At 45.6% G+C, this 27,874-nt stretch overlaps 2 long non-coding RNA genes across 2 annotated transcripts in view; both read right to left on the bottom strand.

Moving 5' to 3' along the window:
* The window catches only part of LOC121078165, a 38,740-nt gene extending 20,607 nt beyond the window's left edge, over nucleotides 1–18,133 (bottom strand). Inside the window, exon 1 of the long non-coding RNA XR_005824475.1 lies at nucleotides 17,821–18,133. This is a non-coding gene — a long non-coding RNA (uncharacterized LOC121078165). The remainder of the gene's footprint in view (nucleotides 1–17,820) is intronic.
* Nucleotides 18,134–21,163: 3,030 nt separating this feature from the next.
* Nucleotides 21,164–27,874, bottom strand: part of LOC121078167 — a 28,828-nt gene continuing 22,117 nt past the window's right edge. The window contains exon 3 of the long non-coding RNA XR_005824476.1: nucleotides 21,164–22,479. This is a non-coding gene — a long non-coding RNA (uncharacterized LOC121078167). The remainder of the gene's footprint in view (nucleotides 22,480–27,874) is intronic.

Here is a 27,874-nt window from a genome sequence, read left to right on the forward strand (position 1 = left end):
ATGGTGCTCATTTGTGAGACAGGAAAAATAACGGAAACAAGGGGCAAGTGAGTGCTTATTTACATTTATAAGGCTCTTTGGGTGCTCAGTGCAATTTCAGAGCATAAACTTGTTCAGCTGCGTAATGCTGCTATGGAGCAGGGGTGTCGCCAGCCCCCCCAGGCAGAAAGCATCCCTTGTGCCAAACGCTCACCAACCCATCGCTGCCGTAGGGCCGGGCAGCACCCTCCCAAACGCAGAAAACCAGCAGAGGGCCAGGAACAGACAACACAACTAAGGCACAGAGCACCTCCATCACTAACTCAGGAGCCCATCTCTAACTCCGTAAGCCCCCTTGCTTACGGAGCCATGTTAGATTGCTCACTTGATTACCGTCTTTTTTTTGTCCTTATCAATACAGGAGACTCATCCTGAAGCCAGGCACATCTCCAGGAACAGCCACCGTGGGTAGGCTCAGCAGTAAAACCAACAAGCTGTAAAGGCAACGCATTACATTAATGACTTAATGCATTACAAAGCTTGCTGTGTAATAGTGCTGTATATAAATAACAGACCGCAAAGATCATTAAAGCCAATCAGAAGTATAGATTAGCCCCTAAAAATCTCTTTAATGTCTCCAATAGTCCAATACAAGGCAAGAGCAGCGCCAGTCAGCAAGCTGATACAGACACTCAGCAGCATTACTGGGGTTTCACACCTCCACCATGAAGGTTTGCTTCCACCCTGTGTGTTATCAGGGCAATTTCCCATGTCGAATGCTCCCCAAGGGGGGTGTGAAGCTGCTAGTCACAGCTGTATTTCTGCTGTAGGCTCCCCAAAAGCACCCCGTGGCCAGATCCAGCACGGCTGCAGCCCAGCCCCTCTGCCAGTCCAGCCTCAGCACCAAGGGACACCACAGCCCTGTACGGTCCTGTCCACAACAGGCAGCCAAGGGACACCGCATCCCGTTATGTTCCTACTTAACCAACCCACACCAAGGACGCTCATTTTCTGGTTTTCACAGAGCGCTTCGTGATTACCCACCATGTCTGATATTTTTATTCCCCATATTTCCCAGTTGCATGTTAGTTGCTCTATTTTACCCACACAATATGACGACAGTTTTGTCACTATAGGTGCATCTACAATTCCAGCGCGGCATGAGAGATGCAAGAAAAAGATGGGAGAACAGGTTAGGAACAAAGCACCAACCCCAGGATCCTGCTACATCCCCAAAGCCTGCTGGTGTTAACAGATTGCACTTGGCTCCTGCTGACAGACACCAAAGCCCTACCTGAAGGGCCACTGCCGTCTGACATCCCGTTTCACAGCAGAGCCATCTTTAGAGCCCAGCAAACTCTATTCTCCTTCCGTATATTCTCTAGCTGAAGAACAGGGTCACCCTGTCTATAGCCTTTAAAACAGATGCGCTAGCAAGAAGTCTGAAATGAGAATCTCCAAGCAAAGACCTTGTGTTTTACCTTGCAGAAGATCAGACAATTTAAGCCATGCTGCAACTGTTAATAAGAGCAATTCCTTAAGTTGCTTTTTAGTATAAGAAGTGCCTGCAGAGCCCTGGTAGTGCAAGTAAGTTCAGCAATTAATATTAGCCATTACCTTACCACAACAATTTTTCTAAAAGAAAAATGAATATATTCTTTAAAGAACCACTACTGGTGCTGAAAGCACATTTGCATTTTATTATCCCTAAATGCTTAACTACCATAACTAATGCTTGATTAATAAATAGCTATCTACTACTGCTGCTTTAAACCTCGCAATTTATATGCAATTCTTTCTTCCCGTTGAATATTGCCCCTTCTTAATCAGTAACATAGGAAGAAAAGGGTCAAAACAGGGAAAAAGATTTAATTCATGGCCTGTCATAAGCTACAGTTTATTGTTCCAGCCAAGCTCACTGAACACTGGGCAAAGCTATAAAGTTTATGGGTCTGATTTGAAAGTGAAATAGGGGGACGAAAGCCTTGTACATCCACGTGGCCAGCCTGCCCAGCTGCAAACCTCCGCTGGACGCATTTCTTTCAGAGACTTCTTGCAAGGCAGCAGAAAAATCCTGACTCTCCCAGGTGATCCTCATCCTACTTCACCACAAAGCACATCTGCAGCGCACAGTGCACACAAATGCCTTTAGCACCTGAAATCAATCTCCAAACAACAGCTTTATTTTTTACTCTATTTTTCCTTTTTTTTTTTTAAATAGATTTATTTGAACATGCCAATAACTCATTCAGTTTGTAGCTATTGAAGCATGAAGGCTTTTGGACTAATTTGAATTAAAATGAAACTCTGTGGATAATATTTGTTTGCTTCCAGGCCTTCATAATGGAGCCTTCAGGAAAAGAAAAAGAAAAATTGCAAAAAGAAAATATGAATTGGACTTCAAAGCTGTTAAAAACCAGGCTCTGGCTAGAGGCCTCACCTGGGGTAGCTGCTTTTTCAAATGCAAATATCCAAGACATTTAACGATGGATGAAGCAGACCTCAAGTGCTTTCTGTTGCTCCCTATGTTCTCTCCCACGTTTGTGCCTTTCAGGTGGCAGCAGATTTAGCAGCTCCAGCTCGCCCGGCTCAGAGATAAGCAGCACTGAGCTCGGAGCTGCAGCTCCACCGTGGGCTCCCAAGATCCGCCCCGCGCACTCTCCACCTTCACGTGGTGGCTCACAAAGCCCAAGGTGGTAAACCTCGCCCTGGCCCTGATCCAGCATGGTGCACCAGATGTAAAGTGAATAAATAACTTAAAAATTAGGTCAGCAGAACTACACTGGTGAGACGGATAACGCGACAATATAAGCTCAGGAAAAGGAGGAGTAAGAAGTCTTTCCCTTTGGTCACTTTAAAGGAAAATAGTACAGGCAACAGAAACCTCAAAGTTCGGCTGAAAGGATGAAAGTAGAATTGACAGCTGAAAATCAGCTTCAGAGCTCCTACCCCCAAGACTTTAGCAAAGGTTACAACCTCCTGCGTGGCAGCTGTGGACACAGCTGTCAGATCAGGTTTGATTTCATGAGATCTGCCTTCAAATTAGGCAGGCTTCAAAACTGGCTAGGAACTGGCTTGTCTTCCACAAATGTTTATAACAAGTTTTGCTACCTCACAAGGCACACAGCCCTATAACCCTTGGCTAGCTCTAGAGAGCCTTCTGAAAATCCTCCTCCGTAATCACAGCCTTTGGTCTTGGCACGTTCCACCCAAGCGCCTACTAGGCTGAATCCTCCCCTGCTATCCACGGTGTTAGCAACTAAAACTCGGTAATTTATTTATTTAAACACTCCTTTTAGGCCTTCTAGGAACTTACTTGTATGAAATATTAACAGGAAGAGCGTTGTGAAGTACTAATAAATTTGTCCCTCTCCATTTCTGTTAGAAGCTGCAGAGCTGTACAGCAAAACACCAAGTTTTTTCCAGGTCTCCGGGATGTTGGTTGGTACGGGCATCCTGCGAGCCAGCAGCCCGGTGGCACAGCCCCACTGCCAGCAGCGGGGTCACCAGCACAGCCCCTCAGCTATCACAGCCACAGCAGCGAGGCTGGGACATTCTCCACCCCAAAACCCAGGGGTCTCATCGCTTTGTGCTTAGGCAGTCAGCCACTTCTCAAAGACTGGGGCACAGGCACCCCACCACTCCTGCACATCTGGCAGCAGAAATGCTCCAAAACCAAGGAAACGAGGACATTTCTTTGTGCACAGCACCACCGCACCACCTCAGGGCACCTTTTTCTCAAGGTTAAGCCAGCAGCCCGCAGCTCCACATGCAGGCGGTGCACCTTCAGCCGTCAGCGTGCAGTAATAGAGACCATTCATTTTCCATAGACAAGCGTGCAAAGCTGAGGTGTCTGCACGTTTAATTGAGATTACGGTGGGAATTCGTTATAAGATTAACAGGCCCCTAACGCGATATGACAGAGATACCCATACCTGAAGTACAGGCTCGATAGGACTATAAGGTCATAAAAAGTGCTAACGGTGTATATGTAAGTGAAAAAATTGATGTGACAGTCCCAGAACAAGACAGTGATTAAGTACATTTGCATGGACCAAAAACTTCAGTTTTAAAATGTAAGAGATTTCAAAAAGTTTACAAAAAAGCAGGGTGAGATGAATCCCAGGCAGGCAGAACCAAGGAAAGTGGAAAACTCGTCGAGTGTATGAAGAGCTAATCCTGAAGGAGCAGTGACAGAAACCTGCAAAATTAAACAGAGCACGCTGCTTGTTTGTGCAGGCTGCCTGCTCTAACTCAGTGTTAGTTACTATACAGAAAAAAATGAAGCAGAAAAACCATTGCAACTTGTGTGCCCTGTTCTGGGGATTCTTTGTCTAGAAGAACCGTAATTTATCTATTTGCCAAACATTTTCAGTACATCCTTTAACATAACGTTATGCTGAGAATTTCAGACCGAAAGGAAGGCTTGGTGCACTGCTTGTGTTGCTCAGTTCAGCCCTCATGTCTACACAGAAGAAACAACACGGCAAGGGAAGCTAACCCTTCCATGTGAAGTGTTAATAAACTTTAAATAATAAAATCTTTCTCCAGGCTTCAAATCCTGCCCCCACTGAGGACACTGGAGTTTTGCCATTAACTTCAGTGGAGCCGAGACATAGCCCCCAGCTATATATTTTGTATAAATTACATCACTGTTGGACTCGACTCCCAGCAGCAATAACATTCATACAAGCTCCAATTTAAAACTCATGACCTCCAAAACACTTCCAAATATTTTCTTCTTGCTCCCACTCACACACACAGATGTTTTCTTCCCTTTAAGTACTAGAGCAATTAAGACAAGTTATTGAGAATAATTGTCCATCTTTTAGGCTTGCATCAGGAGCTGCTTACCGCAGGTCGATTTTAAAAGCAATGCTTTGATCTTCCCAAGCTCAGCACCTGCAGGTATTAACCCCGGTGCAGTCGGGCATGGACACATCAGCCCAGGAAGGTCAGACTCATCCTGGAGCCTCCCTTGTTGGGATCAGCTGAGCACATCAGCTGGTTTTACAGCAAGCAGAGTTAGTTCTTGTTGCAAGAGAAACACTAAAAGGCATGCTCCGCGCACAGAACTGTTGTGCATGCTTCACACCTGCCTACACACCAGGAAGAGCAGGCTCTCCCTCCCCAGCCCAGGGACTTGGCTGTGCCCATCTGATGGGCAGTACAGGGAAGCCAAAGCTCCAACAAAGATCAGTTCTGAGGCCTCCTATAAACTAAGGTGAGCTTCTGCATCACACAAACCACACACATTCGTCGCCCCTGAACGCAGAAGCCAGGACTTGTCCAAGGCAATGACCTCCTACACCGCGTTCAGCCTAACCCTCTGCTTGGTGCACCTCAACTTCAGCACAAGAAGCCTCTTGGACACCTGGGAGCTCTGTTGAAAACAAGTTTTGGGAGACCATGGAGCACAACTGAGCTTCAAAGCCAAAAAGATATTTAAAAATGTTTTTAATTACTGGAATGAAAGGTTTGTCCTACAGGGGAAGCCAGGAACCACCACCAGGATCTGCCAGGACTCTCCTGTCTCTCTGGTGCTGCCTGGTGAAGTCCCAACAACCCAGCTCACAGCATGGAGCAAGCTGTTTCAGGAAAGGTATTTTTTTTTAATGGAGTTTGCAGCCGTGCAATCTATGGGTGGATCTGCACTACCAGGAAGGCCTTGTCTTTCCCCTCCATCTCAACACTTGCAGCTGCAACATCTGCAGCCAAGCAGGACATCTCCTTCGCTGTCATAACACCGGGGCTACGTGCACAGCAAACAAGAAAACAAACCTGCCTGGGAAGTTCCTCACCTCCACAGCTCAAAGACACCAGCTGGGGCAGTTGCATACTAACAAAAGCCGAGTCCTTGTTTGCTCTCCTGAGGCTGCTTTGCTCTCTCCTGTGGGACGCCTTTTTGTGCGGCGTGCCCCTGGGGGTGGCGATGATGGCTTAGCCAACTACACAGAGAGAAGAGGAATTTGATGAATGGATCATTTTTGGTGCACTCTGCACGTTTGACTCATAAATTCCACGGAAAACAAGGTAAATGGAGCATAACTTATTAATGAACAGAGCCCTAAATATCAGATGATCTGCTGTGAATCATCAGCTGGAACTGCAGGGCCTCCACACTGCGCTAGTTATATCATGCTGCAGCGCTTCAGCAGCGTACAAACTCCGCAGCCCTGCGGTAAGCCTTACAAGATAATCTAGGAAATAACAGCCTGCTTTATTTAAAGCCCAGCAGAGCGAGCAGCTTGCCAGACCTTCACACTGCGACCTCCAGAGAGGGGGGATCTTGCAGCCTCACCTTGCTTTGCGAGCCTGAGGCACCACTAAGCGGGGGATGCATCGTGCGCCTGGCCAGAGGCACACGCAGGCACCCTAAATCCCACCAGGCAGCTCCAGAGAGGGACCCCGGAGAAGTTCTCCGTGCAGTGAGGTGACTTGGGAGCTTCAGGTCTTTGAGTTCTCTTCTTTGCTCTTTTCCAATTTTCTTTCTAATCTTTTCTTAAGTGTTCTCAGGCTTGACTACAACATGTCTCTGGTACTGAGCTGTGGAAATACCTTCAAAGGAAGTTTCTCTTTCACCTATATTGACAGAAGTAATAATAATAATGAGTACTCACAACTAAGCACCATTTCTCCCTGTTTGTGTACGTCATCTTTCAAGCGTCTCTCCTCTGAATAGGCTTGAAGTGAGCTTCTGCAAATGCATCTCTTCTTGTAGCAATACCGCATCTGTAGCCTTCTTTCTTCCCTGCCATTGCACACATCATCTTGTGTTCAAATAAACCGCCTGCCAAATTTCAACTAGCACGTAGCAATTAGAACACGAAAGTAAGATGAACTACCACTGCTTGGTGCTATGCCATAGACAGGAAGTCAATAGGAAGCTGCTTTAGGTGAAACATATTGAAAATAAATTTTTATGAGACCATTTTTGCCGTGGGACCACCCTCTTATCCACTATCCATAAGGATTACAGCTGCATCTGCCAGGTAGAGAAAGTTTCTAGAGACTATTCAGTAAAGCAAAAATAACTAGGCAGATTGTTTTTTTTTTTTATTTATTTTTGGTCACACAGCAAACAGTGGGGGGAAAAAGTGATCATTGAACACAACAGAAAGAACAGCTTTCTACCAACCAGATGTGAGCTCTTATTAAAGGGAGCTGGGAACCATCTTCCTAAGTCTGCAAGAGCAGAGCTACTCAGGTAAACCCACATTTCCCTGTTACTGATGAAAAGGCATATTCCTAACTACTAATAAAAAATGCCAAATGCAGGCCAGTGCAAGGGTTTTGGAGACGAGCAGCAACCAAGTCCATCTGAAGAACCTCTGCTGCCTGACCTACCTGTTTTCATACACACAGACTTGACACAGATATGCCTGGAGACGCAGTCACTTCTGGAAGGTCCTGGCCATTTTGTCATCTCGGAGGCAGTTCTCCATAGGCGGCCTCAGCACCCAACTAACACATGGTGTTTACTTAGCTAGTATGTGACAGATGAGCAGGATTTACTGCTAATTCCCAATACTGATGTGCTAGAAGTACTTTCTGTTAGTACCATAAGGGAGCAGCGTCAGGCTGAAGTTACCGATCTCCTTGAGTAATGCGGGCCACTTACTTCGGCATCTCTTTCCCCAGCTGTCCCCAGCAGGATCACACAGAAAAAGGAAGAGAGCGTTAATTCATTACACTGAGCAGTAGGATTACACTTTGTCTTGGAGAAGCAGCCCATGCATTAACCACCGATAAATTCCACTTCCCTTCAAAATTAAATCTAAAAAGTCACTAGCCAATACTTACTGAAAACAAATCACCTCCCTAGAGCTGTCCGGTACCTCTTTGTCCACAGATGCCACAGAGAGCCGAAGCCACAAAAAAACTACGTGGCATGAAAGGGTTTTGACTCGCAGAGGGGAAGCAGAGACAGGGAGACAAAAGACTCCCACCCTGGCTAAGAAACCTCTTTTGAAATCACCCATTTCCCTCAAATCCATCCTTCTTTTCCACACCTAATGGAGAAATATACTCCTTTTGCATAAGAAAAGGGATACAGAATATTAAAAAGTTTTTTAAAAAAAAAGAAACCCACCAAGAAAACTTTGCCATTATCACAAGTGATCAATCACCCTAAAGATCTCTTTGGAGGTGTGAAATTGTCAGAGGCAGCAGCAGGGACGATTTACCATCTCTCCTCACATATATTTTGGCAATTGCAGGAGTGGTCAGGTATGCTAAGATACATCACCTGGGGCTGCTCCTAGGGCTGCCTTCATTTCTCATGTGCCAGACCACCCCTGAAGCAGAAAGGAGCAGATCCCCGTGGCAGCAGCCAAGAAAAGCTTGGGTGGGTAGGGGCTGGTGCGAGCACTCTTAACATGGGGACCCAGCACCCATCCCCACCTGCTTCCAATGATCAAAGTCTTCACAGCACTGCTGCAGCCACTACAAATAAACTTTGAAAGAGAAAAATGATTTTCTTCATCACCCTTTTTGTATTTAGAATAATGGCTTTTCTACAAGCCAAATAGGAAACTGTGTTAATGTGTTTCCATGGGCAAAGCTGGGGAAGGCTGCAAATTGCCGTGCTTAATGGACTCGGGAATTCAGTTATCCATTTGGAAATTTCAGCCCTTTAAGCGAGACCAAATCAAATGGTTTAGTCCTCAGGAAGTGAGCGCACAGCTTCACAGCTCCGTGGGTGTCATTACTTATGTCTGCTGGATTTAATGGAACAAATGCCTCTCGGAGGAAGGAGGCCCCTGCCCAGCAGCCCCTCTGGCAGAGGGGCAGCAGCAGCCCTGCTGGCCCCAAGGGCACTCCACAGCCTCCCCATCCTTCAGGGCTCCACACAATGTCAATCAGCACAGAAAAAAAATTAAAAGGACCAGCAGGCATCTGCATATGGCTCTGAATCCACTGCAATGACCAATACCTCAAGTGTGTTTTCAAGACAGAAAAAAACAGGCTGGTTTCCCTTCTGGGACAGTGACTCCCCAGGCAGAGGAGGGACAAAGTTGTGGACAGACCAAGCAGAGAGTAAGGGTGATGCTAATCCTGCTATTGCTAATTAACATTCTTAAGAAAAAAGTATTAGTTAAAAGTAGAGCACGGACATGGTCATAGTGGATGTGACCAGCTGCTGGCCCAAATCAGGATTTTCCCAGCTCCAGACACATGAGAAGGTGACGGTATGAGCTGGTGCCAAGGGGAGCTGCTTCCCTGCACCCTCGTCTCTCTCCTTCACGTGCCAGGATGCCAGAGGAGATTTAACGTCACCTCCTATCACTGCTGCTGCACTGCAGGGCGGCCAGCCCTGACTCACCCCTCGCATCCTGACCGTGTCCCCACGGATAAATGCACCGGGGGGCGCGCAGCCTGCCCGCAGCAGGAGAGGTGCTGCCTCCCAGCCAGCCACCGCCCAGACCCTGGGATCCCACAAACCGGGCAGAAAAAAGCAAAGACATTGCGTTCTGCATCTTGTTCCTACAAGGGAAGAAGAATAAGCTTAAAAAAAAAAGCACACAGGCGAACTAATGTCCTTTGTGATTTATGTGAACTATAAAATACACCAGAGAGCACGGGTCCCAGGCCTGATTATTGCTCATTTGCAGAAAAGTGCAAACATGAGTACACACACACACCCCATGCCAATAACAAAACACACGTATCCACAGCTGGGACCTAAAGCAAAACTAAAACGTACTGAAAATACTCGATTCTTCTCTCCCCTGTGTAGCTTAACTGCCTGGAGGGACTGCCCCCCGGCACCCCCAGCTGAAAACAAAACACAATCCTCACTGCTAGGATTAGATGCTGAAAGCCAGATTCCAGCTGGGAGCTGAGGCACCTGCAGAGCAGCATTTATAAATGAAAGCACCGACATGACTTTAAATACAGTGCTACCAGAAACTTAATTATACAGCCGTGAGTCCTTAATTGGAAGGCACGGAGCAATATATTGCCTTTGTCCCGTGGTCTGACGCTCTCTGAACTGCTTTCCCAGGGTTGTTTGTGTTATCTGTCTCTGCGTTGAGCAGTGGTGTTTGTTTGCAGGCTACGGTGGGATTAGCCCTATTTGTCTTCCCGCGTTTTGTTTCGCGGGCTGGGTTTGTGTGGATTTGTTTCGATGCGCCAGGAAAAGCCCCTGCCTTGCTGCACCCAGCCCAGCTGCGTGCTTGTGCTGGCCCAAAAGCAGCACCTCGTGCACTCAAAAAATAAAAATAAAACCATGTTTGAGCCAGCACGTGGGTGTCCTACCAGTAAGACAAGCTCAGAAACACCAGCTTTGTCCCCAGACCCTTCAGTGCTCCACTGTATTCATCCTGCCTTATTAAAAACACCATAGAACAGCCCCCACGGCAGGCAAAGTGGAGAAGCCACTGAAGAGCGGGTTCAATAGATGATCAGAAAAGGATGGAGCCTGCACACCCTGCAGCCTGGTCACCTCCTCCTCACTTGGGGCAGCTGCAGCTATATGACCCTAAGAGCTGAGGGTAACAAACCCCTAAACAAAAAGCCCATCTGGGAACAGGATGAGTGGACCCTCGCAGGGTCCTTCCTGTTGGTATGTTAAAGATTCATCACGGTTATAAGCTCCAGCTCCACATTAATAACCCAAGAATAGTTATCATAGACACGTAACTTAACCATTACCTGCAACATCTGCTGGCTTGGGGGGTCAAGCAAGGAGAGACCTTCCTGGTGACGGACCTCCTCAAGGCACAGGCTGACATCACTGCCCCAGACTGTCACCCGCTTCCAAATGTGAGACACCCACCCTGCCAAACCCCTTTGTACCACCATGAGTCTCCCCCGGGGGAGCAGAAGACTTTCACTGCTATATTTACAAGAGCTCAGCCAAACAGAAGCATGGTTAGCTATGAAACAGAGACACTGAGGATGTACTATTAGTGTTCTAAGTAATTCCTTCAGAGCTTTTCTCTAGAAGCATTTAACACTTCAAAGTTTGAAATAACACTTTAAAGTTCTACCAGAATAATTGATTTTAATTACAGGAAATAATTTCATATCTCATTGTGAAACTACACTGCTTTTAAAGCTTTCAAACTGATTTATCATGGGTACAAGTCTTTTTGCTTCCTTTCCTGTAAATATCGCACACATCCATGCTTCTCCTGCATCCTCCTCACTGCAGTTTCCCACAGGCCAGCAGTGAAACGTGATTTATTTTCACCCTACCAGGGCTGGTTTCAGCTCGAAGGAAGAGGTGGCAGTGGTAGCAGGACGAAGCGTCTGTAAGAAGAGGCACGGAGCACATGCTTCTGGCCTGCACGAAACCGAACCCACCCTAGAAACAAGGAGGCCATCGCAGGCACTCTAATTGGTGAGCCACTTAGATATTAAAAAAAAAGTCACCTTTACTTTTAAGAGCTTTTTTTTTTAAGTGTCATTTTAGCACCTGGACCAGCTCACATGCAGTCCTGCCTATGGATACCTGTGCCTATCTAAACCCAGCTACAATGCTCTCCATTTAATCTCAGGTATGTTATAAAGTGTCCGAGCAAGTAACCTTAGACCAGTTTCTTCTTTTAGATAAAGCCTCACAGAATACATAACTATGGAAGTGCCTCTTTAAAAGCCCCAATTGTGAAAGGGCACAAGGACGAGGGGAAGGGCTGCTGTTTGGTGCTGTAAGACACCTGATAAGAAACCAAAGGCTCCAAAGCTACAGGAGACATCCTCTAAAATAGAACGTGAAGGGCCACTCGTTGGAGACAAGAGACAGCACATCAACGTTATTTAGGCTACCAGGAGCCTACCATGAAACCCTACCCAAGCAGAACACTCTCCCCCATTCCTGGGCTCAGACTTGCAGAGGTGCCCCTGATCCCTCAGGCCTGGATCTAGCCACACTCGTGTTAGCTCCTGCTATCTGCGTAACGCCTGCAGGCTGGTGTCCGCAGCTACAGATTTGGAAGCAAGAGATTACAGCACTGTAATTACTTGAGCTGGAAGCTTCCAGCCCAGCTGATTTGTCCTGTCATTTAATACCCACTTGTTTCCAAACGCAGTCAGCAGAGACATCAACCAGCATGCATCCCTTTGGCACGGGCCTAGGCAGAGTCGAGGGCTGTACTTTGCACGCAGCACTGCGAGAGATTTTCTATAGCTAATAAGATAACAATGAAACTGATATTACATCTTAAACTGGGGGTTACAGAAAGCCAAGACAATAAATCCACTCAGCTTCAGAGAGCCTGAAGAAGCGCGACCTTTTCCCTATCGTTTACAACACAGGAGACTGAAGAGAGCACCCCTTCCAATTACTTTATCGCTTTATTTACCTACTCCACCAGTGGATGGCCTTTAAATTCCCCTGGTTTGGGAATTCTGCTCAGGCAGCATGAGCAACATCCTACCTGAAGGGAAGGGTTTGCCAACAGCCCCACACGAGCCCTGCACCTTGGCTTGGTTATTGCTTTCCCCGGCCTGCACTCAGAGCCTTCCCTTGTAATGAGATGCATACATTTGGTCTTCTTGCTGGATTATGAGGTCTTTAAGTCAGATATCATCTTTCTGAGCCATGACTGTACAGTACCTAACACAACTGGAGTCCAACCCTTGTCTGGAGCTCCTGATCGCCATGGTAATGAAGATATTTCATTTTCAGCTATGAATTGAAGAGTCGGCTCTCAGTTATCTGGGGTAACCAAAGGATAAATATCTAACAGAAGGCAAAAAATATGGTTAAAAAGGCATGTAATTTAAACTGAACACAATATGCTTTCATAGCTTATGGAGAAAGTTAAGTTATTGAAGGAAGCCACGCTCCCTTCCTTGTGCTGGGCCTACTGACCACATGCTCATGGAAAGGTTCAAGCCCACTGGAAATATTTCCTTTTACTTCCTTTTTTTTTTTGAGGAATGATTAGGCTTGGGATCACCTGCATCTCTCCAAGAGGAAACACTTGCTAGAGCTGGCTCAGGGAGGTAGGTCAGGATCTCCCCTTCTGTCAGCAGCATCTTCCCTCTGCTTCAGCTGCCCAGCACATGGCAGCCGGCACGAACCACCCACTAACTGCTGGGCAGAGAGCACCGAGCACTAAGGGAGCACAGCACCAGCACTCGTTCCCAACTGAAGTTATTTTAAGCTGCGTTATCTTCACTGGGCATAGAACAGAAGTGCCTTTGGAAGCCAAGCGTGCATTTTCTGTATTTAATGGTGGTTCCAGCCGAACCAGGCAGAAACACCCCACAGGCTTGAACTGCACTGCACTGCGCTTTACCAGCACCACTCAGCACTGAATCATTCCCAGTCTGTATCAGTGCATAAATCCAAATCTGTCCCCATTCCCTTCCAACTGAACCTCCTTAGCAAACACTCTCACAAAGTGCTTTGGAAAGACGAAAAACAACTTAATTTATGAACAGATGGCAGCATAGAAGTTTTGTATCTTTTTCCTTCCAAAGCATCATTCTCCTTCACGTGCCTCTGCTATTCAGAGGATGCCGAAGCCCAGATAAAACAAGCGGCCAGCAGAAAGCTCAAGGAATTTAAGCGAGCAATGCCACTGGAAAAGCACCACAGCCCAGGAAACCAGGAGGAGACTGAGCCAAGCGAGACATGCTGGCTCGTGGGTTGGTTTTCTCTCTCCCGATTCAGCTGGTGCCATAGATAAAAGCAGTTGGAAGTCAGGAAAAGTTTATCCAAAGCTAACATTTGAGCACGTTTTCTCTTGCACAGCAAACCCCGTTGTTCCAGCACCGCTCGCAGGCTCCCTCGCCTGCAAACGCCCACGCCAGCCCTGCTCCACCAGCAGCACCGTGCTGCTCTTTTGCAGAGACCACATTTGCAGGTTATTGCATTATAAAATACCCCAAAGTACAGAGGAACGAGCACACAAAGCATCGGCACTTTGAGCTGCCTCCGAGGGAAATCTCCCTCATCTTTGGTGCAGAGCCCCTACTCTCAGATTCAAGGACCAATCTCCTCCTTTCAGGAAACACATCGGCAGCCACAGGAACAGTAGAGGAAATGAAAAATAGTTTATTAAAACAGATATTAAAAAAATTAAAAATAAAAAAACACACAAGGGCCTTGAACTGCTAGCTGACCATTGGGAATATAAGAAACCAAGGCTAGAAAAGCCGTATCTGGATGTTTAAGTGCCAGCATGAATATGAATTCAAGTCCATGCCAGCCTTGCTAACACTAGGAGTATAATTATTATAGGTATATCATCCTTATCATTCACTTCAATTAACTCCGATTGCTGTAGCAGCCACAACTGGCGTCTGTATGGAGAACACAACGTCCACCCCAATGCAACAGAGGAGCGATGGAGTTCAGCAGGGGTTCAGCCTCCCCTCACCTCTTGCCAGACGGGACTGAAGCAGGAAATCCCCCAGGCACCAGGCAGCCTCCTGGCGGCTTGTGCCAGGCCCCTCTGGCCCCATCAGAGGCTCAGAAACCCAGTAGCCCCCCAGCATCACCACAGCCATGAGAGGGGGAGGGATGAGTTGCCCCCCCCAACACAGGTCGCAGAGCCCAGGAGGTGCTCAACTGCCCTATAGAAGATGAGTGGGTCAGGACTGCACCCTCACCCACACACACCCAGAGCCTAATTGCAATAAAGTACCTTTCCAAGCAAAATACAGACTTCAACAAATCCATATTTGCATAAACCTGTGGTTTTTACCAGCCGCTAAACGTAATATAGATTACTTGGAGACACTTCCCCCTTTTCCTCACCTTTTAGCAGAGCAAAATATGATTTACATTCTGTTTGCAGGCGAATCAAGTAAAATGCTTAATTATAAATAGCACTTGTAAATATAATCCTTTCAGCTGGAATATTTGTACAGTGGAAGTGACAGACCTTAGTAATGACTCCAGTTACAAAACTTAATTAGACCTGTTTCTCATCCCAGCACCGGCTGGAGCACAATGCCTTGGTGCAAGCTTGCACTCACGCATGGGGCCACAAACCACCATGGATCAAACCCTCAGCAGGTGCCAGGCATCCAGATGTCACCAGTTGCAGTGACACCACGACAGCTGACAGCAGTCGAGGATCTATCCCCAAAAAGATATGTGGTCCCCAGCATAATTGAAGATTAGCTCCATTATTTTTATTTATGTAGAGCTGAAACACACTTTCTAAAGCCAAGTCTGCGTTCAGCAGATTATAAAATATTTTATAACCTAGCCACCAAGGTTATGGAAAGGTGCAAGGGAATGTATATCAATATTGATAAGATTCCCACCCCCCAGATATACTTACTAGGATAGATCATCTCCTACACGTAATAGGGAACAAGATATCGCTTCTATTGCTCAGATGTCATGAGGTGCTACCAAGTTGGAAAGCTCTGACCAAACAAGCTTCAGCCTTGAGGCCCCCAAAACCTGCTAGATAATGCAGAGTTGGAACTACAGACTGAAGATGACATTTAAGAGCCAAGAAGACTCCGTGATAAAAAGCTGAAAACATTTTAGTCAGGAGAGAGTGTTTATTACATCTACCGTGCCAGGAAAGCTGAAGTACAAATGACAACAGGAAAAAAAGAAATACAAACATTTTATTTCATATAACTAGCTCCCCCCACGCAAACACTTTTCAATTAACTTTTGAAGTTTGATCTCTTTTTGAGAGTTTGGTCCTGCTCTTTGCTGTTCAGGTGACGGCCTCTGTCATCACAGCTTGATGTATGATAACAAATACAGGTTCATACACAGTTATTTTGACATCAGACAGATTAAATAGAAGTATTTGCATGAACTGACTTCAAAAACAAAAGGTTTTCATTTTTATGACACTCTCTCTTTTCATCAATAGCAAAAAATATATTTTAAAAAACAAATCCAAGTAAAAAAAATCTCTTTACAGACCCTTACAGACTCCAAGCACAAGAGGCTGGCGAGCCTGGCTGCCTCAGCTCACGCAAACAAGCTTCACCTGGGCAAGTAACTCCTGTGAGGTCTCACCTGGGACTTCAAACCATAGCATGAAAATTCACAGAAGATAAGAAGCCAGCTAGGTACATGTCTTCTCCTGGAAGCACCCAAATACTGCAGTAGTCCTTAATTACTTTCCCCAGTAAAGGCATTAGTGATGGGCGGCAGACAACCGCTAGCACCCTCAGGCTAGAATTGGGTCATCCAGATGGCCTAGGGTTACAAAAAGGTTTTGTATCCTCCCGGGCAATGAGCACTGTCCTGACCTTCCTATGTCCATGTGTCCCAGCACAGCAGCTCCCTGAGGTCTCCTCTCCATCTCCTCCGAAATGCCAGAGCTGTACACGGCTTAGCCAGGAAGAGAAGGGAAAACCCCAGCCCTGCCAACATTTGTGACCTGAGGGATTAACCCCACCCTGAGCACTGCCTTGGAAACTTCTTTCTTGATTTTAAGGGGAGGTATTTTAGACTCATACCTAATACTCGAGGTATGCAGATATTTGCACTACGCTAGAGCTATTCCGTAGTGCATAGCACATGGAAGAGTACTGAAACGCACCAAATCAGAGAAACATCATGATTTCACAGATCTAAGACAACTTAAACCAACGAAACCAAGCCACAGCTGGCAGATTTGCAGCAATGCAAGGTCACACAGACAGCTCCAGGTTCAGGTGCACCAGCTGGAGGTACTTAGGGAGGATTTTGCCCTGAAAAAACAGGCAGCCCTCGGTTAACCAAGGAGCAATACACCTTCCTAAAAGCAACCACAAAGGCAAATCTCACGAAGGCCAAAAGCTGCCAGAGCTTGAGAGCTTTGTTGAAGCAGGGCCTAACGCCTGTCAGCTTGGACAGGCTTTAAACTCCTCAGAGAAGCACTCAGCAGCTTCAGATCCACGTTTCTACTTCAGAAAGTAGAAGGCACAGAAGACAAATACTTTTAAAAAGACATTGTTTCTGTCTATTAGCCCAATATACTTGTTAAATAGCCAGCTGAGGACAGTAAAAGTAAACAGAGACATTTTGATGTACTCATTTGCACCTTTAGAGAGATCTACCAGCAGTGATTACACAGTTGGTTAACTTTAGGGAGAAACTTCATCTTTTTATTAAGAAAAAGGAACACAATTATAACATCGGTGTGAAACAATTTGTCCCACATGTGATATTTCTCTCTCTGTGTCAGTTTATTGCTTCAGAATTATTTATCTCATTATTTATCTCTGTTTGTTTTTTGAAGGACATCTTTTTGTGCCTTCGAGCCACTCTATTCATTAGTTCTCCAGAGCTTGTGTCCCATTTCATTATGTTTTAATCTTTACAGTTGTTAATTTGCATTTCATTTCCTGTAGCAGCAAAAAATTACGAACAAAAAAGTTATTGTAAATATTAATGCAAGTCAACTGATAATCATCCAAGGAAGCATTTCACAGCAGTAGCAATTGCCTGCGTCCAAGGCAGAAAAAGAGCAATTCAAGTAGTTTGAGAGGAGAAACACTTCAGGTTGAGGGCACAGCACCTTCTCAGAAGCATAGGCTGGGCCATTGCAAAGCAGCACTCCTAATTAATGAGGTCTTACTTGGAAGAGAAAATGCCTGGAAAAAAAGCAAGCCCTGTTTGGTAACCAGGTTTCTAAAGTCCATCAGAAGCTGAGCTACTTTAGTCTCTCCGCAGCACGTTAAGTACAAGTAACCGCTTCACTAGCGCCCCAACTGTAACACTCACCTACAAAAACTAACAAAAACACCGTGCCAAACCAAAAGATGACAGCCCTACAGCAACAAACCAGGCAGGTAAGGCTTCCTCCTCCACACACAGCCCTTGCTGCCAGCTCCCAGCATCACACTACACCAAGTTCAGTTTTCATTTCGAGAGAGACACATTCAACACAGCTTAAACAACAACAAAAAGTAACTCACTCAGATCTAAGCCACCATCCTGCAGGCTCCAAGCTTCACTTGTGGTGTTCTGGGGATGAGGCAAAGGAACCCAGTAACACCCCACCTCCAGGTGCACTGCCTCAGCCCAAATAGATCACGGCATTTTGGAGGTGGATAATTATCTTCGTTAGATAAATATACGGCAGGCTTGTAAACAGGTTAGCTCTAATGGAGAAAAGCACTGAGTCACTCAAAGCTTGTGAGTGGAAGCCCGAGCTCTGGCTGGCTCCCTAATTAACCTCCCGCAGCCGCACAGCGTGCTGCCAGGAGCTACAAAGGACGAGGACTGCCAGGAGCTGCTCGCTAGAAAACCTCCACAAAAGAGACAAGCGGAGCTCAGGGTCTGGTATTTAGGCTTGCACCTCTGTAACTCTTCTTGTACTCGTCAAAGTCCCCATTTTATCCCTTAGGGAATACCACCAGGCACGTTTCCTGGCTTGGGGTTTCCACTCTCGCTAAGTGTCCCCAGCACGCGGCTGCTATCGGGAGGGGAGCAGTCCCAGTGCAGCAGCAATACCCAGGTTTGAAGCAGAGCCTACAAAAGCCCAGTGCAGACATCCAGCTCCCTGGTGCTGGGGGGAGGATTGCCTCCAATTCCTCACGCATGTTGCACCTTTGTAAGAACTCCAGCATTGTACCACAACGTCCATCTGAGCCATTTCTCTGAGCAGCTGCAGCTCCTGCCCATCCACCACAGCAAGGTGCTCTCCTAGCCGTGCTGCATGCACAAGTAACACAGCTGTATGGGCTTCACTCTGATATAAAAAACAAATAAATAAATAGATGAGGTACTTCTCTTTATGGTCCCCCTCTCCAGTTCCTCAGCTCCTCTGGGTTTCCACAGCTGATCTGACAGGACCAGCTCTCCACCCCAAACACAGGCATGGGCCCTCTTTGCAGCTGTTTCCATTTGCAGCAGCCAACCAAAGGGGCTCTTATGAAAACAAAATGCCCAAATTTTTGCCCCAGTCAAGCCCTGAAGAGTGATCTGAGCAAGAAACGAAACCCACGTGATGAAGAGCCAAAGAGGTACTGCAGAACGTGTCTGTAATGCACCAGCATAAAATTAAGAAGAAATGGAAGAAGCAAATGCAGACCTAGCTGCCTGTTGAGCCTTTGCTGTGTAGAAAACAATCGTTTCACATCAGTGTAAACGCACCTTTCATGCATCGTTTCCCTTGTACTTTTACACCATTATGAGTAGAGGGGGGAAAAGGATCAAAACGGCCCTTGCTGCTGCGCTGGAGCAGGTTCAGTTTTGCTGCTGGCAGCCAGTGGCCGCAGCCCGTTCCTGCAGCAGCACGGGGCGAGGTGGGGGCAAGGAGCTGCCCACCTCCCGCTCCTCTGCTCCATGCTCCTGGGTGTTATGCATCCCTGTAGGCCTCCTGCAGCAGGACCACACCTCCCTTTTTCCCCTCCCGTGGCACTCCAAAACCAGCATATTACATTACTGATTAAACTGACCTTTAAAAAAAAATAGCATAAATAAACAGAAAAAACCTATCCCATACACTAAAATACTTGTGTAAGTCTCCTGGTTTTGATTACTTATTCTCTGTAGAAAGACTAAACTTCTGAGGATTTTCAGGATTAACCTCCCCATTAAAAAGTTAAGAGCTTCATTCTGGAAAATAGAGCCTTCCTTGATGAGAGATAGGAAATAACTTACTTTAATCGTTAACTCAGAAAAGTTCGGGGGATGACCTTTTAGGTATGCATTGGCCTCATGGACTTCCCCCTTGCAGGAACAGGAGTTTCTTTCAGGGGAGTTTCAACCCTAAAGTCACTCCATGATTTTATTTTATTTTTTCTCCCATGTCTTGGAGGAAGGGAGAGGGTGGAGGTGGGCAAGAGGGATGTCCTGCTGCCCTGCCAAGCCCCCGGAGAACAGACCTGCTATGCTCTACAAAGGTATTAATTCCCAGAGATTTGAGAAAAACGGTGCTGACCAAACAGGTACAAGAGCAGCCTCCAACCAAACAAGTATGTTGTAAATTTAACAAGAACGACAGGCAGCCATGCAGGAAAAACGTGGTATTAATAAGAGGCCAAATTCTGCTCTCACTAGGTAAAGTCTGTAGCAACCTCTTTACAGTCACTTGAGTGTTGCTGGGGTTTAGCGTGATGTAGCCAGAGGCAGGGAGGCTTTAGCTGACGGATAAAAAAAAGTTTGGCAGAGCCGTCCCCGATCTGCAGCAGCTGCTCTGATTCTCAGGTGAGAAAAGCACATGCAAAAAGTTGAATCAAAGAAAAAAAGAGATGAACATCTCGAGCAAGATGGAACAAGAACTAAAAAAAAAATGGAAACACACATCCAAAGGTTAGGCAACAGACATCAGCCCCATTCCTGTCGTAAGAGCTCTAATCTGAGAGGAGTTAATTCTCCGTCTCCCTCGTCCCAATGTCTTTCACGACAAGCTGGCACAAGGCTTTGTAGCACCATGCACAGACACAGCGCTGAGCAGGAAGCCAGGGCCCCCGCTCTGACCAGCTTAAATGTTAAGCAACTGCACAATAACCACCTTAATCGCCCTCCTTTCTGCTTTCCTCCTACCTTCCTCTCCCCACCCCATCCCCATCAAATTTATTGCCATGGATCCTGAAAACCTTGGAAACAGCTCAGGTTTTAAAGCTGTTGAGACCACTGCCAGTCCTTCCTACCCTATCCTCCATTTCATTCCTGCTGGACCCAAATCCATTCCTGTCTGGCTGTTGCCTCGTCTTCTTGTTAGCTGCAGGCTCTCCAAAGCTTTCCTGGGCTTGTGCAGGGTTTGGTGGAGTCCTCCATCACGACCAGGTCCACAAAGCACTGCACGAATCTCAACTACAACAGATTTCTGCAATTATAACTTTGGTGACAAAAAGCAGCTATTGTGTAAAAGACATCAAGAAATTCTCCCTTTTCACTGCTGTGACACTGAAACAATGCAAAATTACACCCCGTCGGTAGCCCTCTGTGCTCTGGGTTAAACTCCAAGCAGAACAGAAGGACGAATTTCCTTTTAGCCACCTTCCCTTGAGGCTGGTGGAGCTGTGTCCGTGCTCTCCAGCGGGCGCTGTGGTCACAAGGTGGTGGGGAGCAGCTGCGGTCACCTCCCCATCAATAACCGCCGGGCACACGGCCTGACTTTGGCTCGTGAAACGATCATTAGTAATGATGCATCAAAGAGGTTTTGATGAGTGAATGATAAAAGTAAACAGGACACAGTAATAATCAGCCCTTATTTATAGCCAGGTAAAACACCACAGTTGTCAATTTTGGAAAGTGACTTTGAAGGAACTTTTTAAAAGGGGAGACTGAGAACATTTCCCCCCTCCCGCCTGCAAACAACCATAACCATTATTGATAGCATTTCTAAACTGGCAGGTACATAGAATCAGAGGCTGCTATTTTGTGTCAAAATTGTTTTATGGTGCCATATTTTTCCTTGTTTAAGGCAGCGCTACTCATTTACAACATTAACCAACATGATTTATGTACTTTAACAGAGCTTACTACATTTAAACGTTTTAGGCATTTCATTTTTACAAGATACCTTGTTCCAATATAATCAATGGGCTTTTTTCTTGGGCTGCAGTAGGAATGCAGTTTGTGTTTTATAGAAAAATCAATATAAGAATTAATGGGTGACGAGCAAAGTAAATTGTAAAAAGTACAGAGGGGTTGTGAGATCTCTTTTGCTGCATTGATTCCATTAGCATTAGGCTGCCCAGTTGTACGTGGCTTCATATTTGATAAGCAAGCAGCAGACTTCATATTCTGCTGAGGCCTCGGAGACAAAATAGGTGAAGTTCAGCACTGAAATAACTATGCCAAAGTCATTGAGGTTAAAGCAAGAATGGACACGAGCCAAGGCAGACGCTGAAACACAATGCACTTCAGAAGCAGCAGCCATAAACATCAGGTGCTCGTGAGCAGGGCCTCTCTGACTTTTAATAAAGGCTGTGATACCTGAGTGATGACATTCTCGGCAGCTTTATGCTGCTGGGTTATGTGTTTTCTAATTAATTCCAAAAATAAAAAATACAAATTACCAGAAGACGACACTACTCACAGGTTTTCTTGCTACTAGAGGAAAAGCAACATAAAAAAAAAAAAAAGAAAAAGCTGCATGCAACCTAGATTTCTTGTTAAAAACATAAATAGGGAGGAGCTCTGGCAGGCTACAAGCGATGTAATCCAGAAAACATTTTTTTTTTGCCTAGGCCCTCTTTTCTTTCCTGAACTCTTGCTCTTAACATAAGTACTTGTGCTAGTGCCTCGAAAGACTCTCTTCAAATATTTCTAGAGTCTGTTTCCCCACCAGAGACTCCTGGCACAGCTGAAGCAGAGCTGACCTGTGCATCAGGAGACAGAAAAGCCCCAGCCCCTTACACCTCCCAGGCCTGCGGTGCCACCACCAGTGTCCCCTGCGACCAGGCGGGTGCCACCTGCACAGCACAGGCCGCTCTCTGCAGCCCTCACACGCTCAGACTCACAGAAATCCGGCACGTTTGGATCACACGTGGCTGCGGACACTTCTCCAGGCATCCAGTTACCTCTGCTACTTAGCAGTGACACGTTTCCCTCTCGCAGCCTGTCCAGCAAATTGCAGCGACGACCTTCCACACTTCGAAACATCGATGATCATTCTTGTTCTGCATTACAGATTAGATGCATCTGTTCATTTTGCTACATTACTTCTCAAAGCTCTGACCCAATAAAGCAATTGCTTTTCAAATCAGGCTCTAGATATCTCACACTGCCAACAATACAGCATTCCGGGGTGCTGTAACAGCTGTTACCATCCTCATCTCCTCCCTCTCCTTTGGGAAGATCCTTTTCGTTTTCAGAACCATCAATAGGTTTTAATAGATCCCAGCAAACAGGTTCAGCAGTGGGAGTCATGGCACACGTTTTCCGCAAATATTCCAAATCATTTTTACAAGTCACCTTTTTTCTCTTTTTGTTATTTGGAGTCTGAAAGCTTATTGTTCTTTGGGATGTACTTGGAGCAAAGGAATTTAATTATATTCTATTTCAAAACAAATTGTTGATACAGACTCAAAGTGTCAGTAATTAGATAATTTCACAGTGCACATTCCATTATCGCTGTCATACTTAATGACTGTTTATTTGAGAAGTCCTTCTATCACCGCAGCTACCCGGGTACTAAATATAATAATGGATAGTGTGATTGGTAAGCTTCACCCATTGCTCTCATGTTTAAAGTAACGAGCTCTGGAGGAATTTCTGCTCAAATGTGGAGATTTAGATGGTAAGGATTAAAACGCTGGCCTTAATGAAATCAGTAATAAAACAGTCATTGACTTCCCAGGGTTTAAACGTAATCAGATCCTTACAAGTAAAGATGATTAGTGACTTAGACTACATATTAAATAAACAATTATCATGAACTCTAGCCTGAGTGCCTAGAGGACTAATATAGAAAGATCCCGTTTATTCACTCTTGGACTCCTTAACTTGCTTAAAAATGCATGATACATGCACCAAAACGTCCTAGCACTGCTCGGCAGGGTGCGTGCCCACAGCAGCCCCTGGCCTGGGTGAGGGCAGCCCATTGCCATGGGCCTGGAGGAAAGCACAGGGTCCCCCACCACACCAGGTGAGGACAGAAGGCAGGACAGCAGAAGTCCTCCACCTCCTCCAGCCTCCAGTCCCGGTGCTGGGGAAAGGGCACCTTCCTCAGCACCTTCCTCAGCACCTTCCCCTCCTCAGGAAGGGCACTGCACCCTCCCTGTCCTCTGCTCCACACTTCTGCAGGCCTAAAGTCACTGGGTGTTTGGGTCTTCATGCCATGAACATCCTGCACGTCCTGTCTGGAGCAAAGCACGAGCATCTCTGAGGCACTTTCCGATGTCACAGATGTAGGAATTTTTAAAATGTTCATTTTTTTGCTTCTCTATTTTTTCAGAGCAAGATATGCAGATAATATAATGCGTTTTTTATGATTCTATTAAAACACCGCATAATTATCCATCTATATTTTTGTCATAACTGATTTTGATTCCTTTTCAAGTTGTTGACATTTTTAGATACAGAGTACTGCGCTACCAAGTGCAGCGATTGCCATTCTCTTAGCACAGGATTTTATGATTCTGGCGTTATTCAGTAAGGCGTGGACTAAATTTAAGCTCGCTTGGTGGGGTTGCTTTGAGGAAACACCAGCTGGAGTGTCCATCAACATGCAGTGGTCTCAAACCCTAGCAGCTGGAGCACTGAAAGGAAAATGCAAGCATCATGATGGGGTAGATATTAAAAATAGTTAGAGTTCAGCACACCTAGCTTAGCAAAATGTTGTGTAAGTACAACTTTCTGCTTAAAAAAACACTGCTTTATTGGTGAAATGGTGCATTATTTGGAAATTGGAGGGAGCTCTATAAAGCACTTTGGTTTTGATCCAGTTATAAAGGAGGAGGAATCAAGGTCTTTATTCTAAATATACAGATTGAAGGGATGTGTTACTATTTATGAAGAGTAAAATGCCTTTAAAAAAATGTGGGCAAGGGAAACACTATCCACATTTTCAGACATAGCTCTTCAAAACGTATTAGGAGAAGTTTTTGCTCAACATGCCAAGAATTACCCACTTTATATTAGGTATTAATTCAAACAGTGGAGCTAATTCAGTTATATTTCTGTCAGCACAAAATACAATGCCATATTGTAATGCGATGGGGAAGAGAGCCTCCACTCTTCAGTACTGAGGCAAGCGTTCTCTCAACGTGACTTCGGCACCATAACCCACTCAGGAACACCTTTGTGCTCCCAGTGGCTTTGGGCGTTGTTTTGGCTGGCCTCGTGCCCACGTGCTGCTGCCAGTCCACCCAGCGTGCCTGCCAATAACCCAGGCAACGTCAGCAACACACAGTAACCAGCCTCTCCCTGGTTTTACCTGAGCAACATCTCTGCTCCACCACCGGCTGCCGGAGCATTTTACCAGATATCACATCCCTGAGCTCTCATCTTGTTGTCACGTTCTGGTGAGGCTGGTCAGTGGGTTGAAGGTGGCCGGGCAGGAGGTAATGAAGGAAGACAGAAAGCGCAAGCTCTAAACCCTCATTTCCTTAAAAAATTAGGCCTGCGAGGAGAAAAGGAATCTAAATACAAAACGTACAGAGGGATGTTGCAGCAGCAGCTATCTGAATATGCAGGATGTCATCCGCAGCCTCCTTCTCCCTTAAGTAAAGAAACTGTCAGGTAATGGCCAAATCCATCAGGCAGCGCTATCAGCTGTGCTGCTGCCCATGCCTGCGCAGTGCAGCGTAAGCTCTGCTCCAAGACTTATGAAGCACTCCAAAATTTAGATTGTTCTCCATGAGGCGTGCTGAGATCTGGATATCATATTTCACTTTTTAATTAAAATATATTTTTCACTCCCGATCTACAGAAGGAAAAACAACATAAAAGTAATTGAGACTTCACGTTTCATATGTCAGATCATGATAGCTTTTCCTATTCACTGGCATGCCAAATAAGTACTTATAACAAGATTCACCATCAAAAGCAAGCACCCTCCTTTCCAAGGATGACGGAATCAGGCTTAGATAAAATAGGAACCAGCTCATGCTCAAAATGAATCCTGGTGTCAAGCTGCTGCACCTTTGCAAAGTCCTTCATCTCTCTAAAACCTGCCATACTTCATTACAGTATATGGTGAAATGCACCAGCCTCTCCAGGCATTTCGCAAAAATTACCTACTAAAGCAGACAGTGTTCAGAAATTAATGTCTTTAGTACCCATGAGCAGGACTGAGTCATATATTGCAGGCTGTAATTTCAAGGTCTCATTCATCCCTCCCTGGTATCAAGCATTTTGTTGCAGCCTTTTAGTGGAAAGCTTTTATTTCCACAAGCTTCTCTCCCCCTATTACACCGTTACAAGGAAAAGCATAAAAAGCCAACAAAGGGAAGAAAAGAAAGTATTTCCTGCACTTGGAAGGCATGCCGGGTCGGAAAGGGCACGAAGCCACGGGACGTGCACCTGGCTGCAGCGCGGGAGGGTTGTGCTCCTCGCAGGGAAGGACTTCACGTGGGCCTGGCCAGAAAGCAAGGCTTAAATTTCCCTTTTACACACACACAGAAACTACATTAACAATGAAGCTTCAGCATCTGATTCTTATTTTTTCCCTTAAATTTTGGACAACCTCCCCTTTTTGCTGGGAAGAGGGCAGGAGCCTGCGCCTGGGATGAGCTTCCCTCCTAAAACACCCAGTGCCAAACTTACTATGGTTTGAAGTGCATCTGCCTCGGCCATGAAGCTTCTTCAACTGCAGGGGTAATTTGGCAAGATGTGCTAGGAAATTTTAGAGAATATTGGACTGGATGGTGTAGAAATAATGATCAGCATAGAAAGATTTGGAAGAAACCCGAGAGCGCCGTTGAGGAATGCCAGATTTGTCTGTTACCTCAGCTTAATGGAGCACTTTCAAGACTAAATTAATTTTCTGCAGATTTCCTATGGCTTCCCGAGGATCAGAGCACAAGCACAAACTCCCAGCACCAACCCAATCTCCCTTCCAAGAAAGCTTTTCTATTAGTCTAGGTAAAGGAGGTACGGAAAACACAGTGCTTCACTTTTATCAATTTGTATACATTTGCAAGACCTTTCAAAAGCAAAGACCTGGTCTCAAGGCTGGGTAAATAGTAAAGGAGTGTTATTGTACTATCTAAGACATTAGAAACCTTTTCAATTACTGCCATTTAATTCCCTTATTATTTTCATTTGTTAGTTTCACCTCGTTTTGGACGCATTCTTTTATCTCTACATTACTTCTGATTAGTTCAGAGCCATGATCTGATCATACCTAAAGTCTGTGGGTAGCTGGGACATCAGATCCAAAAGAAAAGTGATTAGAAACCCCCCACTTAGCACGCTTTGTCTCATATCTACTGGAAGGTTGTTACAGTAAATGCAAAACCAATGTGGCCTGACACTGAGGAAAGTTAGAAGACTAAGAGACATAAAACGCATGAGTTATTTTTTACATTAGGTAGCAAACTGAGTTCTCCTTTAACCACTTAATTACCTTTGGCTGACAGGAAAAAACATTGCTATGAAAATTAGTCTTATCTTTATTATGGATGTGTCCCTGAAGATGCTGATGCACTGACTTATACATCCATGTATGAAGCCTGGAAACAATGAAATAATTCTACCTTGTGAGCAGCTGCAAAGGTTTTGTACTATTGCCAAGGATTTATTATGTAGTTTAACGGTCATTACTTAGCATCATCTGCTCTTTTTATATATTCTCTATCACCATACCCATTTTCCTCTTTCAGCCTTATTATCTTATGTATATGAACAACGAATAATAAAGGGTGACAGGGAGTGGAAAACCAAACTAGCCCCAGCTGGCCACAGGCAAGTCAAACAGCACTTCGGAGCTCAGCTACAACAGCCTCAGCATCAGGCTTGGGGTATTTGACAGCAGAAGTAATAGTGTCTTGTGGGATGTCTTCCCTGAACAGGCTGTTTGGTCCAGCCCTGAGATAAAGTAACACTCAGGACTATCTCCAGTAACATCTGCTGCCACTCGAAGTTGAATAAATCATCAATATTTCAGAGGAGCAGGTTTGGGATTGCAGCATGAACAGTTACCTGCGCCTACACAAGACATCCAGGTTTCGCTTTTCCAGCGGCCCACCATCCAAACACACTGCAGTTAGTTTAAAAAGAAAACACACAGTGACCCACTAGGAACGGGAAGGAAGGGCATGGGAACCCTGTCAAAAACTGGGCAGCAGATGGATCCTTTCCAAGTCAGGGTTTCCAGAAAGCAGCAAGTCACCTTGCACCTCCATCACCAGGCTGCGGTAGCAGCCCTTGTACATTTTAATTCTACTCGGTGCTATTTTTCAATGTATTTCCTGCTCTGGAAGGATTAAAACCTTTTCTTGGTGTAGGATGTTCACAAGCATAAAGAACAGTTTGAATTTTTAAAAAAGCTTTGAGATTTGGGGCAGCAGAAATAAAGACTCTTCATGAGTTCTGCATAATATCAAAGTGAGCAATAAAGTACAGAGAACA

Source organism: Cygnus olor, chromosome 14 (assembly GCF_009769625.2).
Source record: "Cygnus olor isolate bCygOlo1 chromosome 14, bCygOlo1.pri.v2, whole genome shotgun sequence".
NCBI lineage: Eukaryota > Metazoa > Chordata > Aves > Anseriformes > Anatidae > Cygnus > Cygnus olor.